General features: G+C 41.0%; 1 protein-coding gene across 1 annotated transcript in view; it reads right to left on the bottom strand.

Annotated features, from left to right (window-relative positions):
* Positions 1-13,847, bottom strand: part of EML3 (EMAP like 3) — a 96,326-nt gene that overhangs the window by 20,023 nt on the left and 62,456 nt on the right. The gene's annotated exons all lie outside the window — the stretch shown is intronic.

The following is a 13,847-nucleotide window of genomic DNA, read 5'->3' as shown; positions in this document are numbered from 1 at the left end:
ATGCAATTTAGTTGCTAAATATGTCATTCATAAATGGATGTTTTCAAACCATGTACTTCACAGTGTTACAATATAATATGTATTAACGCTTATATCATACAAATATAATAGTGAAGTTTGTATTTTGGGGGAAAAAAGCCATTCAGAAGTCAAAACTGCTTTATTTCCTCCTACTGCATGATTCCGCACTATGTATCTGTTATATTCCATGTTTTGTTCAGAAATTAGGATCAGGCTTCAGAGAACTTTTTTTTTTTTTAAATATGCAATGAAATAAAGAATGTAAAAAAAAAAAAACACCATATGGATAATTAATTATTCCTTAAAGAATGAGACGAAATCCTTTCTAACTGTTCCTTCCAATTGATCCAACTTATATTTAAATATTCTTGAGAGATAAAGGAGAAATTGAAAGAAGAAATGACCTGTTGGTTGACCAGGAGAGCGTTGAATTTAAGGAGAGGGACAACATTTTGCATAGAAATCTAAAAAATTCGGATGAGAAAATCGCGGATACCAAAAGTAAAAAATATAGGCGGGATAAGGAGGATAAAATTCACAATACGTTTGCTACGACTAAGAGACACGATGCCCGCTTATTTTAGAAAAGATCAGATCTCTAGGACTCCAATAAATAAAAGTAAAAAGATCAACTCAAGTGGGAATAACCATAAAAAGTTGAACTTTAATTCACACCACACCAACTTTAGGGGGACTAATTATACATCCATTAAAGATAGATTCAACTCAAGACCCCTTAGGAGAAGTTCTCAGGGGGATGATAAGAAATCAAGATTGTATGCCCAAGTGGTGAGGAATGAAACAGATACCAACAGGAGGAGTATTCAACATAATGATAGGGAGGAAAATTTTCAAGGGAGAACCAGGGCACCGAAAGAAAATTCCATCACTAACTACTTCCATCCAAGAGGAGAGACATGGGAACACCGCAACCGTTTCTCTCCTCTTTATGTGGACTCCCAACAAAAGAGATCAAGAGTGGAGGATTAAATAGGGATCCACAGGGACAGTTACTCGTAAGCGGAGAAACAGAGAAGGGCATATTTAATTTAACAGAGACCCCACTGTCAGATGATGAAATTAACCTTTTGGAGAAAGGCATGAAATTTACCCCCAATAAAATATCTAATGATTTTGATCTTTATATAGATCTTAAAAAAATATCAAATCCATGACTATTAAAAGACATTTTTTACTACACCACTCATCCATTCAATCATACAGCCTTTGGGGGAGATAAGCAGAGATTACAACGCTTTAAACCTAGGTCTTTATCTGGAAATCTTTGAGCTTATGGTGGATCAGGAATTTCTTTCTTTTGAAGCTAAGAGAAATGGAAAGAAACACACCAATAACCTTACTAAAAAAGAAAAATTAAGTTCAATAATGGAGTAATAATCGAAAGAGAAGCCAGAGATCAGTAACCAGAAAATCCAAATACAGAGTAACGCTCAATGGTAATCCAAAGACCACAACAGGGCACTGAGGCAAGGGGGAGGTTAGCTTTTATACACACAGGATGTGTCTTATTTGGCTAACCTCCAATTATTGTTAATCACATCACGTGGGAGGAGTTTCTTCCTTCCCTTGTGGTCTCTGAGGTCATCACTGTGTGCCGGGTCACATGACCGGGATAGGCACACATATAAGGATGCTGCTCTGGAGCTTGCAGTGTCAGACACACTGCCAGTCTGGAGTGTGGTGGCGGGGACAGCCGCATACCGCAGACAGGGACCAGATGACGCCCCTGGGGTGATGGGGTAAGCAAGGTCGCCACGGGCGGCGCGGGGGCAGGGGACCTAACAAGTTGGGCCACACTCGATATTTCATTTCTCTATACTGTTAGCAGTCACAACCTAGGCTTGGAAGCTATCAATCACTACATGTGCTTAGATCTTAATCTCAATCATTTATTTTGATTTCGGTTACATTTATTTTAGAACAATTATTTTTTCTTTAATGGCCAATTCTATTTACAAATCACTAGGACCACCATGGGCACCAGGTTTGCCCCCGGTTTTGCCAACACCTACATGAGGTGGGAGGATTTGTTCATGTGGAGTGCGGACTGGAGGGCAAACCTGGTGCTCTGGCGACATTATATACATGATATTATAATTTGGAAAGGGCCTTCTTCCTCATTTTATAATTTTGATAATTAGCTTAATCATAGTGAGTATAATCTTAAATTTACTGCAGAGTGGAGTAAGAATGAAATTAATTTCTTTATTTTAACTTTATTCTATGAAGAGGACCAGATAAGAACCAAGTGTTTTTTAAACCTATGGATGGGAATGGATATGTACGCCACAAAAGCTGCCACCATCGACCATGGCTGAAGGGAATAGCAAGGGGAGCATTTTACACGTGCTAGACGTAACTGTTCACATCTCAAGGATTTTAAATCCCGATCAGTACATATAAAAAACAAACTTTTGGAAAAAGGTGATAAAAAAAACCCTATAAAAAGAAATCAGGTTAACCACACAGATGGATAGAAATTATTTTTTGATTGATAAATTACATATCAAATCATCCAATGAGACTTTTAGGTATGCCTTTACAACGTAATATAATGTGGATCACTGGCAAATTAAAAAAAGTTTACAAAAACATTGGTCAATCCTATTACAGGATCCTGTTTTAGGAAGTACATTACCTCAACACCCCCAACTTATCAAATCAAAACTTAAAAAACTTATTGGCGAAACCTCCTAGCACAAAAGTGGAAGACCACCGACTGCCCCTCCATGCCCCAACTAATAGACAAAATTCACCAATTCTATATATATGAAAAGATGACGATTGACCTAGCGCACAAACGTCCTCTATTCGAGGAAACATGGGAAAAATGGGAAAAGACTATAGACGACAGAATAAAAGAATAGGATCCGATAGGACATAGATCTAAGACCAGAAAATAACAAATATGGACATGTACCCATGTATTGCAACATAAACCTAAACAACCACATACCCTAAAATACACTCGCTTCCCCTTCCACTCTCTCCCTGTTCGACTGATACCAGTTATACCCCTACCCCTACCACACAGGATTATAAGGAACCTGAACACAAGCACAGACCAAGATAGGTCCGTACCAGTGAAATAACTGACACCAACGTGTCCCGGTAAAATAACTGGTCATGGATATGTAATTCCTACTAAGCACACTATTGAACGACTGTCCAATCGATAACTAATCGGGCAGACGAGGTTGTTGTTGTTGTTATTATTATTATTATCAGTGTGTGATATATTGGATACCACCAATGTTGTAGATTACAGAGAATATTGGGAAATGCTTGTGATGTTTACCCCATACCCCTCTTATCTTCTGTACCCCTGACCTATATAAAGAAAACTAATAAAGAAATAATTTAAAAAAAATAACCTTATTGGCATCTAGTTATGCAACCAAGACCAACATAAACAACATAAGTAAAAAACAAGGATTTTTTAGAGCTTGTAAATCATGTAAAACATGTTCTACTGTTCACATCAACAGGTCAGATCAGTTTTTAAGCTCTACCACAGGCCAATGCTTCAATATGAAGTCTAATCTTGATTGCCGCACAAACTTTGCAGTTTATTTGCTGCAGTGTCCGTGCGGCATGCAATACGTTGGCCGTACAAAAAGAATTTTGAAAGTACGGATCCTTGAACATATTAATAATATCAAAAAGGGTCTTTTGTCTCATTCTGTCCAGGTCCATTGCATGACTTGTCCCCATTTTTCATTTAGCAAATTCACATGTATAGGCATTAAACATATTTTGTCACACTGGAGGGGAGGTGACAGGGTTAAAAAACTGGCCCAACGTGAGACTTATTGGATCCATAAACTTCAGACACTGGAACCTAAGGGAATGAATGTCGACATTATCCTTGTTTGTTTCTTGTAGTGGTCCCTTTTCTTTTATGAAAGTCTACCAATAAGTTTCTTCTGTATCATTTATATTCCAGTATGCTCCAGTCCTTGTTTTTGCTTTCGAAGTTTAGATGATATGGGAGTATTATATATTGCATTAGGAGGGATTATGAAAAACCTCATAAGTGTGCGTGGCTTCATATATATATATTTATTTATTTATTAATCAGTTTTATTTTTATTTTATTAGTATATGGATTATATTATTATATTTCAACATCTAGAATGGTGAATTGCAGATGGTCTCCTCATGCACTATGGATATGGCAATAATCATTTTGGCAGATCTAGGCTGCAGAGGGGGAGTATCATCTAAAATGTTTGTATGGAACATTGAATCAAATGCTATTGTATTGGCTTCAAATTAATGTTTATAGTGTATTAATCAAAGTCTCTCCTTAGTAGATGGGAGGTTTGGGCACTCCTGAATCCATGGGTAATTTTTTTGGTAAAGTTATATGATGATCATGGTAGAGAATCGCCTAATACGTTCCAAAGTGGAATGCATGGCCATTTTGGCAGCTGATGAGGACGGAAGTCGTCATTGGAATGTGGAAGTACCGTTGGAACGCTTGCCGCTCCATCCATTGCCCGGTTAACAAGTATCAGCTGAATATCCGAGATTCGAATGGGTTATCGCTCCTTGAACTGTATTAATTGGATTCCGGAAGAAAGAAGACACCCACTGGACCACCAATGAACTGAGGGACTAGCCCTATTTAAAGTGACTGGTGGGTGGGGTGGTTAGGCTGCTTTTTCAATTTCAATTTCAATTATTGTTCTGTAATTATCGCTGATTTATTTGTCCCTGAGGAAGTCCCATACACTAGGGACAAAACGCGTAGGACCTACAGCTAATTTTACACTATTTTAATTTATTTTAAACTTTGGTTTTATTTATACCAATAAAACTGATTTAAAAGTACATCTGTCACCCGGAGTCCTGTTTTACCTTGGAGAGGACAGATCCAGGAAGGGCTTGGAGCCCCCCATTTCCATCAGGGGAGGCGCCTTTGGAGCACTTAATCTACCAAACCCTTGTGAGTGCACTATATTACAGCACAAAAAACATTTTCATACTGTATTATGTTTTTTTTATCCTGTTCTTTCTATAAGTTAACAGCTGTATCCCATTTTCTGTGTATAGATATTGGTTGTCAAGGGATTACTACCTGGGAAGTAATCTAAGGGATGTTACATAGTTACATAGTTACATAGCTGAAAAGAGACTTGTGTCCATCAAGTTCAGCCTTCCTCACATTTGTTTTTTTCCTGTTGATCCAAAAGAAGGCAAAAAAACCCAGTTTGAAGCACAATTTTGCAACAAGCTAGGAAAACAATTCCTTCTTGACCCCAGAATGGCAGTCAGATTTATCCTTGGATCAAGCAGTTATTACCCTACATTGAAAGATTATATCCTTGAATATTCTGTCTTTGCAAGTATGCATCTAGTAGCTGTTTGAACATCTGTATGGACTCTGATAAAACCACTTCTTCAGGCAGAGAATTCCACATCCTGATTGTTCTTACAGTAAAAAAAAAGTTCCTTTGCCTTGGACGAAATCTTCTTTCTTCCAGTCTAAACGCATGGCCTCGTGTCCTATGTAAAGTCCGGTTTGTGAATAGTTTTCACATGATGGTTTGTATTGGCCCCGAATATATTTGTATAATGTTATCATATCCCCTCTCAGGCAACATTTTTCTAAACTAAATAGGTTTACATTTGTTAACCTTTCTTCATAGCTGATATGTTCCATTCCTTGTATTAATTTTGTAGCCGGCCTCTGCACTTTTTCTAGTGCCATAATATCCTTCTTTAGAACAGCTGCCCAAAATTGCACAGCATATTCAATATGTGGTCTTACCAGTGATTTATAAAGAGGCAAAATGATATTCTCGTCCCGAGAATGAATGCCCTTTTTCATGCATGACAATACCACTGCTGATTGACATTGCACATTGTTGCATAGTTTGTTGTTTATAACAATTCCCAAGTCCTTTTCGTGTGTTGTTATCCCTAATTCACTTCCATTAAGGGTATACGTTGCTTGTGTATTCTTTACGCCGAAGTGCATAACTTTGCATGTTGTCTTTTTATAGATAAGTATCATTTCATTTTACTATCAATTTGTAACCACCACAAGATGATACGTTTTTGAGGTGTTTTAAAAAAAAAAAAAAAGAAAAAAGTTAGGGTTAGAGTTACTTTCATCCTATGTCATCACCAGGAATATCTTCACCACTCACAAGCAACAGCCGCCATCCAGTGACATTCTATTGCTCAAATAAATAAAAAAAAACATTAGGGGTGTATCTAAAAAGAGCTTTCAAAATCTGAATCCTGGCTGAATCCGTTGCAAGCCTTCTCTTTCTGGACAGCCCAGACTTTCTGTGGCTGTCCAATCACAGACATTTCAAAGTGAAGTCTTTGCAAGGTAGGTGCTCTGCGCTAGGAAGTAGCAGGACCAGTTGTCTGATTGACAGCCAGGGGGGTGGGGGGTGTGTCCCTTTATATCGGCCTCTCTTTAGTTACTGAAAGTAAGGAGCCAGGGACTCTTCTGGTCCCTTCAGCCCCTCTCATGGTAAAGTGATGAAAGGAAAGAAGTTGAATTAAAAGAAAAAAGCTAATCATGTTTACAATGTATCAATAAAATTTGTGTGGTTAATATAAAATGTCATAAACTCATTAAATGTTGAAAAAACCTGCATCAAAGGTTTACCGCACATAAATCAAAGGATGTTTTTAAACATCACCCTTCCTACTGTTCTCCAAGTGTATGTTAATGTACCAACAAAGTTTAAAAATAATACTGGCACCCTTTTGTAAAAGGTCAGGTTAATTTATTTTTATTTTTTTGCGGGTAATCAAGATCAACAGGTTACATTGTGTGAAGTAAGGGTATCCATCAGAGATCACATTGTTCAACAACAGCATCACATGCTTACTATAAACCCAGTTTTGTAATTTTCTAGCTTAAATTCCTCATGACTGCACGAGCTGTTAGACCAAATAGTAACTGGAGTCTGCCGATTAGTTGCTTATGCACCCTCAAGGGTTTCAGGATATAAGGCTATGTCTTAGAGTAATACCGCTTAGGGTGCGTGTTAATTAATAAAAGTTGTCGTAGGGCATGTAAGAACCTAGTTCTGACCTGGCGGTTAGCCAGTAGGTAGTCGTGCCAGCTAGGTCGGCTGATTAACGTGCCCCAGAGCGATAGCTCGCTTGTTTGGGGAAGGAGCACGTTAAAATAGAGGGGAAGGAGACTGGCTGTGACTGGCTGTCAGTTCGCGGAGCCAGATATAGGTATCGGTCATATGTCTATACAAACTAAAATTACATAAAATATTAGTGAACTTATATAAAAATAATACAGTATCAAACATTGTTAGGCAGAACTTTGAGTGGTAGCACAGGCTGCAGTCCATGCCGGTTTCAGGTAGGTGAGTCATGTGTGCTCGTTCTTGTTCCTCTGGGCACAAATGGGTTGATGTTTGCGACAGACCAAGAAGGGCTGGTGTCCGCTGGGGCCGCCTCCATTGGTAGACCCAGGGCCCGAAGAAAAGCCGGTGCTTCTGATTTGTGCGTGAGGAGGTGCATTTCGCCTGCTTTCTCTGCCATCAGTCGGTTCTGCCCCCATTTATATGTGATGGTGTGCTCTCGAAGCTGCTGGGTAATTTGTCTGAGAGACCTTCTCCATTTCAGGGTGTGCCTGGAAATGTCTCTGTATAAAGTTAGGTGTGCCCCTTCAAAGGGAACCGTGGGCGAGCCTCTTGTGGCTTCCATGAGAGCCCCCCAGTCAGAGTCCCGAAAAAATTTGACAAGTATATCCCTGGGAGCCCCCCTGGGGAGCTTTAGGTGCTTTGGGGAGCCGAAAACAAGAGTCTACACCTATTTTCTTTACTTGTTTGGGTAGTAGCAGTGTGGCTATCAGCCTCCGGCAGTAATGGGGTAGTTCAGAGTCAGTGACCGATTCAGGCACCCCTCGGATCCTCACGTTCCGTGCCTTTGCCTTATCCTCCATAGTAGCTATTTGTGTAGTTAGGGTGCTGCATTGCTTTTGCAGTGATCCCAGGGCTGCATCTGTGGCAGTTTGGGCTACCCCAACCCTTTTAAGGTCCTCTTCCACCGTCTTCACCCTTCCTGTGAGCGTGGAGATTTCCTCCCTAATCAGGGCCATGTCAGCATGGAACATTGCTTTTATTTCCTTTACTAGAGCCTTTATGTCGGCCTTCGTGGCTGGAGCTGAGTCACCTAGCTCCATGTGTGTCGCGGGCTTTGCTGGTACCTTAGGTGGAGGTGAGTGGGTGGCCGTCTGGCTCTCGTCATCTGACGAAGGCGAGGTATAGGCCCCGGCCGGCGCCATCTTGCACGGGTCCTGCCGCATGGTCGTGCGCATAAAAGCTCCGATATCTCGGGAGCCCGAGCCGGGATCAACTTTATATTTTTTTGCCTTTTTGCCCATGATGTAAGGCACACAGGAGGCGGTTGGTGGCTCGGTAAAAGTGCCGTTTTCGCTTGTATTCAGCATTTGGGTGGATTTCCCCGAGGAGCTGCTGCAGGACGCGTCCAACTCGCTTGGGTGCTGGCTCCGCCCCAGGTCAGGTTAATTTAACCCCTTGGTGACTGACCATTTTCTGAGTTTTTGTCATTTTGTGAAAGACCTTTTTTAAAAAATATTTTATGCAATTATTCGTTATTTTGTTATTTCATTAGCTGTCCCCATAAATAGTACTTTTTTTTTTAAAGGATAATTAGGCATTTCTTTTTATTTGTATAAACATACATAATTTATTTGTTTATAAAATATTTCAAAAGGAAGGATACATTGAGATTTCTAGAGGTTTTTAGAGGAAAACTTTCAGCAGGACACACACGTATAATTATAGAAACACTATAGGCACCCAGACCACTTCATGTAAAATACATTGTACTTCCCTACAAAATGACCTTACTTATTTAGACGTGCACTCTTCTTTTCCTTCCATAGCAAAACATGGCATATGTTACTTTAACACTGTCCCATTAATTTTCCCACCCTAAAATTGCACATCATTCATTTAGGACAACCATACTTTATTTACACCTCATGCAAATCACCATGTTATTCAACAACTGTTTTAATAAATTATAAGAAGCATAACAAAATAAAGTGTGAAAGACCAGGTAGATGGTAGTCACTAGTCAATACGTCATTGTAGCATAGACCCCTGTCCGGGGGTAAGACCTCATGCGTACTCTAGTATATGTACTTTATAGAACCCAGGGGGCTTGACCACAGCTTCCAAACATCTCTTCCTTTGTGCCTGTTTTTTTTTTTTTTTATATTCTTTATTTTTGTAGTGCACAGCGTAACAATCAGAGTACACAGACAATTCCTCATGGGTATACTCAGCAATCACATAGTGGTAACATAGTAGAAAATGTCATGAAATACTGCACTTTTTATATTTATGGTAGCGAAAGAAATTCCAACAAGTACAGCTGGTATATCTATATGTTTCCAGCTGGGGAGACATCTTGTCAGAGGGGAGATGCGGGAAATTATGAGTGATAGACATTTATGTTCTTAGGCTGGCTATCTAGATATAATCATAAGAGCTGGCGAGTAGTGCTGATTATGGTTTAGGAAACAGGCTAGGTGACCATGGTAGTACTGACTATGCCAGGCTTAGAAAAGTGGGGTGAGTTATTCTATATTCAGGCCAGCCATACAACGGTATTTTTACTACTGAACCTACAGCTGAAGAAAGTCACGCCCTTTCCTATACATACAAGCATATTGAAAAGTAATTGAGTAAACTAAACAGCTTAACAAGGTGAATACGTATGGTCAATGCGTGATTGCATTTTGAGTATTTCCACCCCGGGTGACCCCCAGTCCAGCAAGGTGATAGTCGATGGTTTTGTGTCAGGAGAGCACGGCTGCACTGGCAAAAGAAGGGGGTGTAGCGGTACTTACCCTTTCCAGGGGCTGGCTGGGGTCCTCTGTTCGAGCTGCGCGCGGTCTTGCTGCTGCACGTGTCCCGCCTAACTCTAAGAGCGTGCCGCGGGTCTCGGGCGCGCTCTTAAAGGGACAGTGGGAGCCTAAATTGGAAAAGGCATCCCATTGGTCCCTGTCATGCCACACTCCCCATACACTTACCTTTTGGGGGCGTGGATGTGACAGGGACCAATCAAAATAAATGTTTAAGTATATAAACTCACCTTTTTCCCTTAGTTCCTTCCCCTATCGTGGTTTCTGTTTCAGTTCCCTTTAGCGCTTGTTGTGTTCAGTTGTGTTCCTTCGTACTTGACCTTGGCTTTGTTTCTGACTACGTTTTCTCTTTATCCTTATCTGTTCTGTTTGCCGGCTTGCTGTTTACTGTGTACCAGACCCCGGCTAGTCCTAGTTTACGCTGTCTCTTTATGCCCTTGACCTCGGATCGCTCCTGACTCTGTCCTCCTCTTATATACGTCGAGTCCGGCCACTCTAAGGTCCGGTAGACGTTTCTCCCCTCTGTGTTGTCTTCTGTTGAGTTGAATCCTGCGTGTTGGGGTATATTTTCGTTACATTACGATAGGGCCATGGACCCCGCAGATTTAGCTCAGCAGATGGCTTCTCATGAGGCTAGATTTGTAGAGCAGGATCACCGTATGGATCAGATAGCCCAGGCTCTCCAGATGCTCTTATCTAGAACTATTCCAGCAACCACACCTAACCCTCCTACACCTCTCCTTCCTGAAGTATCTACTTTGCCTAATACTTCGGCCCATTTAACACCTCTTCCTAGGTATGGAGGGGACTCTAAGACATGCAGAGGTTTCATTAATCAAATAGAATTCCACTTTGAGATGTATCCACGTTCCTTTCCCACAGATAGGTCTAAAGTGGGGTTCCTTATGCACCAATTTACCGATAAAGTACTTTAGTGGGCAAATCCTATTTGGGAGGTTAATGGACCTATGGTGCATAATTTCAATAGTTTCCTTACGGCTTTTCGTAGAACTTTTGACACAACTAAAAGGTCAAAGAATGCCGCTAGAACATTAATGAGAATTAAAGAGGGTTCTAGGTCTGTTGCTGACTATGCCATTCAGTTTCGTACCCTTGCTTCACAGGTAGATTGGACCAACAATGGGCTAACTACTGCATTCATGGAAGGTTTATCTGACACTATATTGGATGAGGTAGCAGCTAGGGAGCTTCCTATTGCATTAGAGGACCTTATTGACTACCTCATTGATATAGATAACAGGATTCGTGACAGGCTCTATACTAAAAACAGGAATAGACGTTTGGTTACACCTATTAACCCCAGTGTTAATAAACCAGAGAGTGTCAAAGTATCAGAGGAGGAACCCATGCAATTAGGGGTTGCCAAACTCTCTGATACTGAAAAATTGCATAGGAGAAGGGACGGACTCTGCCTATACTGTGGTAGGAGAGACCATATGATAAAAGAATGTCCCGTGCTTCAGGAAAACTCACACCTAAGACCTTATAGGGGACTGGCCTTGGGTGTGATATCTAAGTCTCCTAAATTGCCTCCTAACCGTTTGCTTCTCCCTGTTTCTTTGTATTTGGGAGAGAGTTGCATAGCTGAGCACATACAAGCCCTGGTTGACTCCAGGGCAGCTGATAATTTCATGGACTCGGTTTTTGTTAAGAAAAACAACATTCCCATCAGAGAGAAGGAGATACCCTTGGCCGTTGAGGCCATAGATGGTAGACCATTAAGTTCTCCAGTTGTTACTCATGAAACTGTACTGTTACACATGTATACAGGGGTTTTGCACTTTGAAACCATTCGGTTCCAGGTCATCACATCTCCCTCTTCTCACATCGTGTTAGGGTACCCATGGTTACGTACTCACAATCCCATTTTCGATTGGGAGTCAGGGCAAATAAAATCATGGAGCAAAGCCTGCCATGAGTCTTGTACTACTGAAGTCACCCCTTTGAATTATGTTAATGTTCCTACTACTCCTCCTTTGTCTACTGTTATACCCCCTCAGTACTTATTTCTCAAGACTGTCTTCGATAAAAGGGAGGCTGACAAATTACCGCCTCACAGACCCTACGATTGTGCTATCAATTTATTGCCTGGCACTATACCTCCAAAGGGCAGGGTGTACCCTTTATCTGTTCAAGAAAACCGTGTCATGGAGGAGTATATTAAGGAATCATTAGAAAAGGGGTTTATTAGGAGATCCTCTTCTCCAGCTGGAGCGGGGTTCTTCTTTGTATCAAAGAAAGAAGGTGATTTAAGACCATGTATCGATTATAGAGGTCTAAATTAAATTTACCATCAAAAATGCATACCCTATACCTTTAATCACGGAATTATTTGACAGGCTCAAACATGCTACTGTATTCACTAAATTGGATCTTAGAGGTGCATACAATTTAATACGTATTAAGAAAGACCACGAATGGAAGACGGCATTCAACACTAGATCTAGCCATTACGAGTATACTGTTATGCCATTTGGTCTATGTAATGCCCCAGCGGTATTTCAAGAATTTATCAATGACGTCTTAAGAGACTTTATTCACACATTTGTAATTGTGTACTTGGACGACATATTAATATACTCTACAGATTTACACACTCATCACAGGCATGTCACAACAGTTCTGTAGAGCCTTCTTGCTAATGGTCTTTATTGTAAATTGGAAAAATGTCTATTTGACCAATCCGAAGTCCAGTTTTTGGGGTATTTGATTTCCGCTAAAGGTTTTCGTATGGATCCCCAAAAGCTTTCTGCTGTCATGGAATGACCTCTACCACAAGGTTTGAAAGCCATTCAGCGTTTCCTTGGTTTCTCTAACTATTATAGACGCTTTATTAAAGGTTTTTCCTCTATTGTAGCGCCTATCACCTGTATGACAAAAAAGGATGGCAATACTCGTGTCTGGTTTCCCGAGGCACTTAAGGCCTTTGAATTTCTTAAAACTACTTTCGCTTGTGCACCAATTTTACAGCATCCTGTCCCCACACTGCCCTATATTCTTGAAGTTGATGCTTCTGATATCGGGGTAGGTGCTGTCTTATCCCAAAGAGAGTCGCCTGAAAAGCCATTGCATCCTTGTGGCTTCTTTTCCAAACTTGTTCCTTGTGGGCTGTTGCATCCGTTACCCATTCCCGAGAGACCTTGGTCTAAACTGTCCATGGATTTTATTGTTGAATTACCCCCTTCAAATGGTAACATTGTTATCCTAATGATAGTAGATCGGTTTTCCAAGATGGCTCACTTTGTGTCTCTTCACAAGCTGCCCACGTCTAGGGAACTGGCACTTATCTTCGCTAGAGAGGTGTTTCGGTTGCATGGCATTCCCGTTTCTATTGTGTCCGATAGGGGTAGCCAATTTATTTCCAGGTTCTGGAAAGCCTTTTGTTCGGAAATGGGTATTACTCTCTCATTTTCCTCCGCATACCACCCCCAGTCTAATGGAGCTGCTGAACATGCCAATCAATCTCTAGAGCAGTACCTTCGTTGTTTCGTATCCCACCATCAGAACAATTGGTCTGACCTTCTTCCTTGGGCTGAGTTTGCTCGGAATAACGCTTCTCATGATTCTTCCGGCAAGAGTCCTTTTTACGTTGTCTATGGCCAACATCCCGTTGTTCTTCCGGCTGCTTTCTCCTCACAGGGCATGCCAGTTCTGGATGAGCATTTGGCTGGTTTGCGTAATACTTGGGAGCAGGTTCAGCGTTCTTTGGTGGATTCCGCTGCTCGCCAGAAGGTGCAGGCTGACAAGCATCGCAGGGCGGCTCCTTCTTATGTCGTGGGGGACAGGGTTCTGCTTTCCATGCAAAATATTCGCCTCCGGGTGCCCTCTATGAAATTGGCTCCCCGCTTTATTGGTCCTTATCGTATTTTGCATAAGGTTAATCCTGTTTCGTATGCCT

The sequence above is a fragment of the Pelobates fuscus genome, chromosome 12, assembly GCF_036172605.1.
Source record: "Pelobates fuscus isolate aPelFus1 chromosome 12, aPelFus1.pri, whole genome shotgun sequence".
NCBI classification, from domain to species: Eukaryota; Metazoa; Chordata; class Amphibia; order Anura; family Pelobatidae; genus Pelobates; species Pelobates fuscus.
This window is presented reverse-complemented; position numbering and strand designations above follow the sequence as displayed.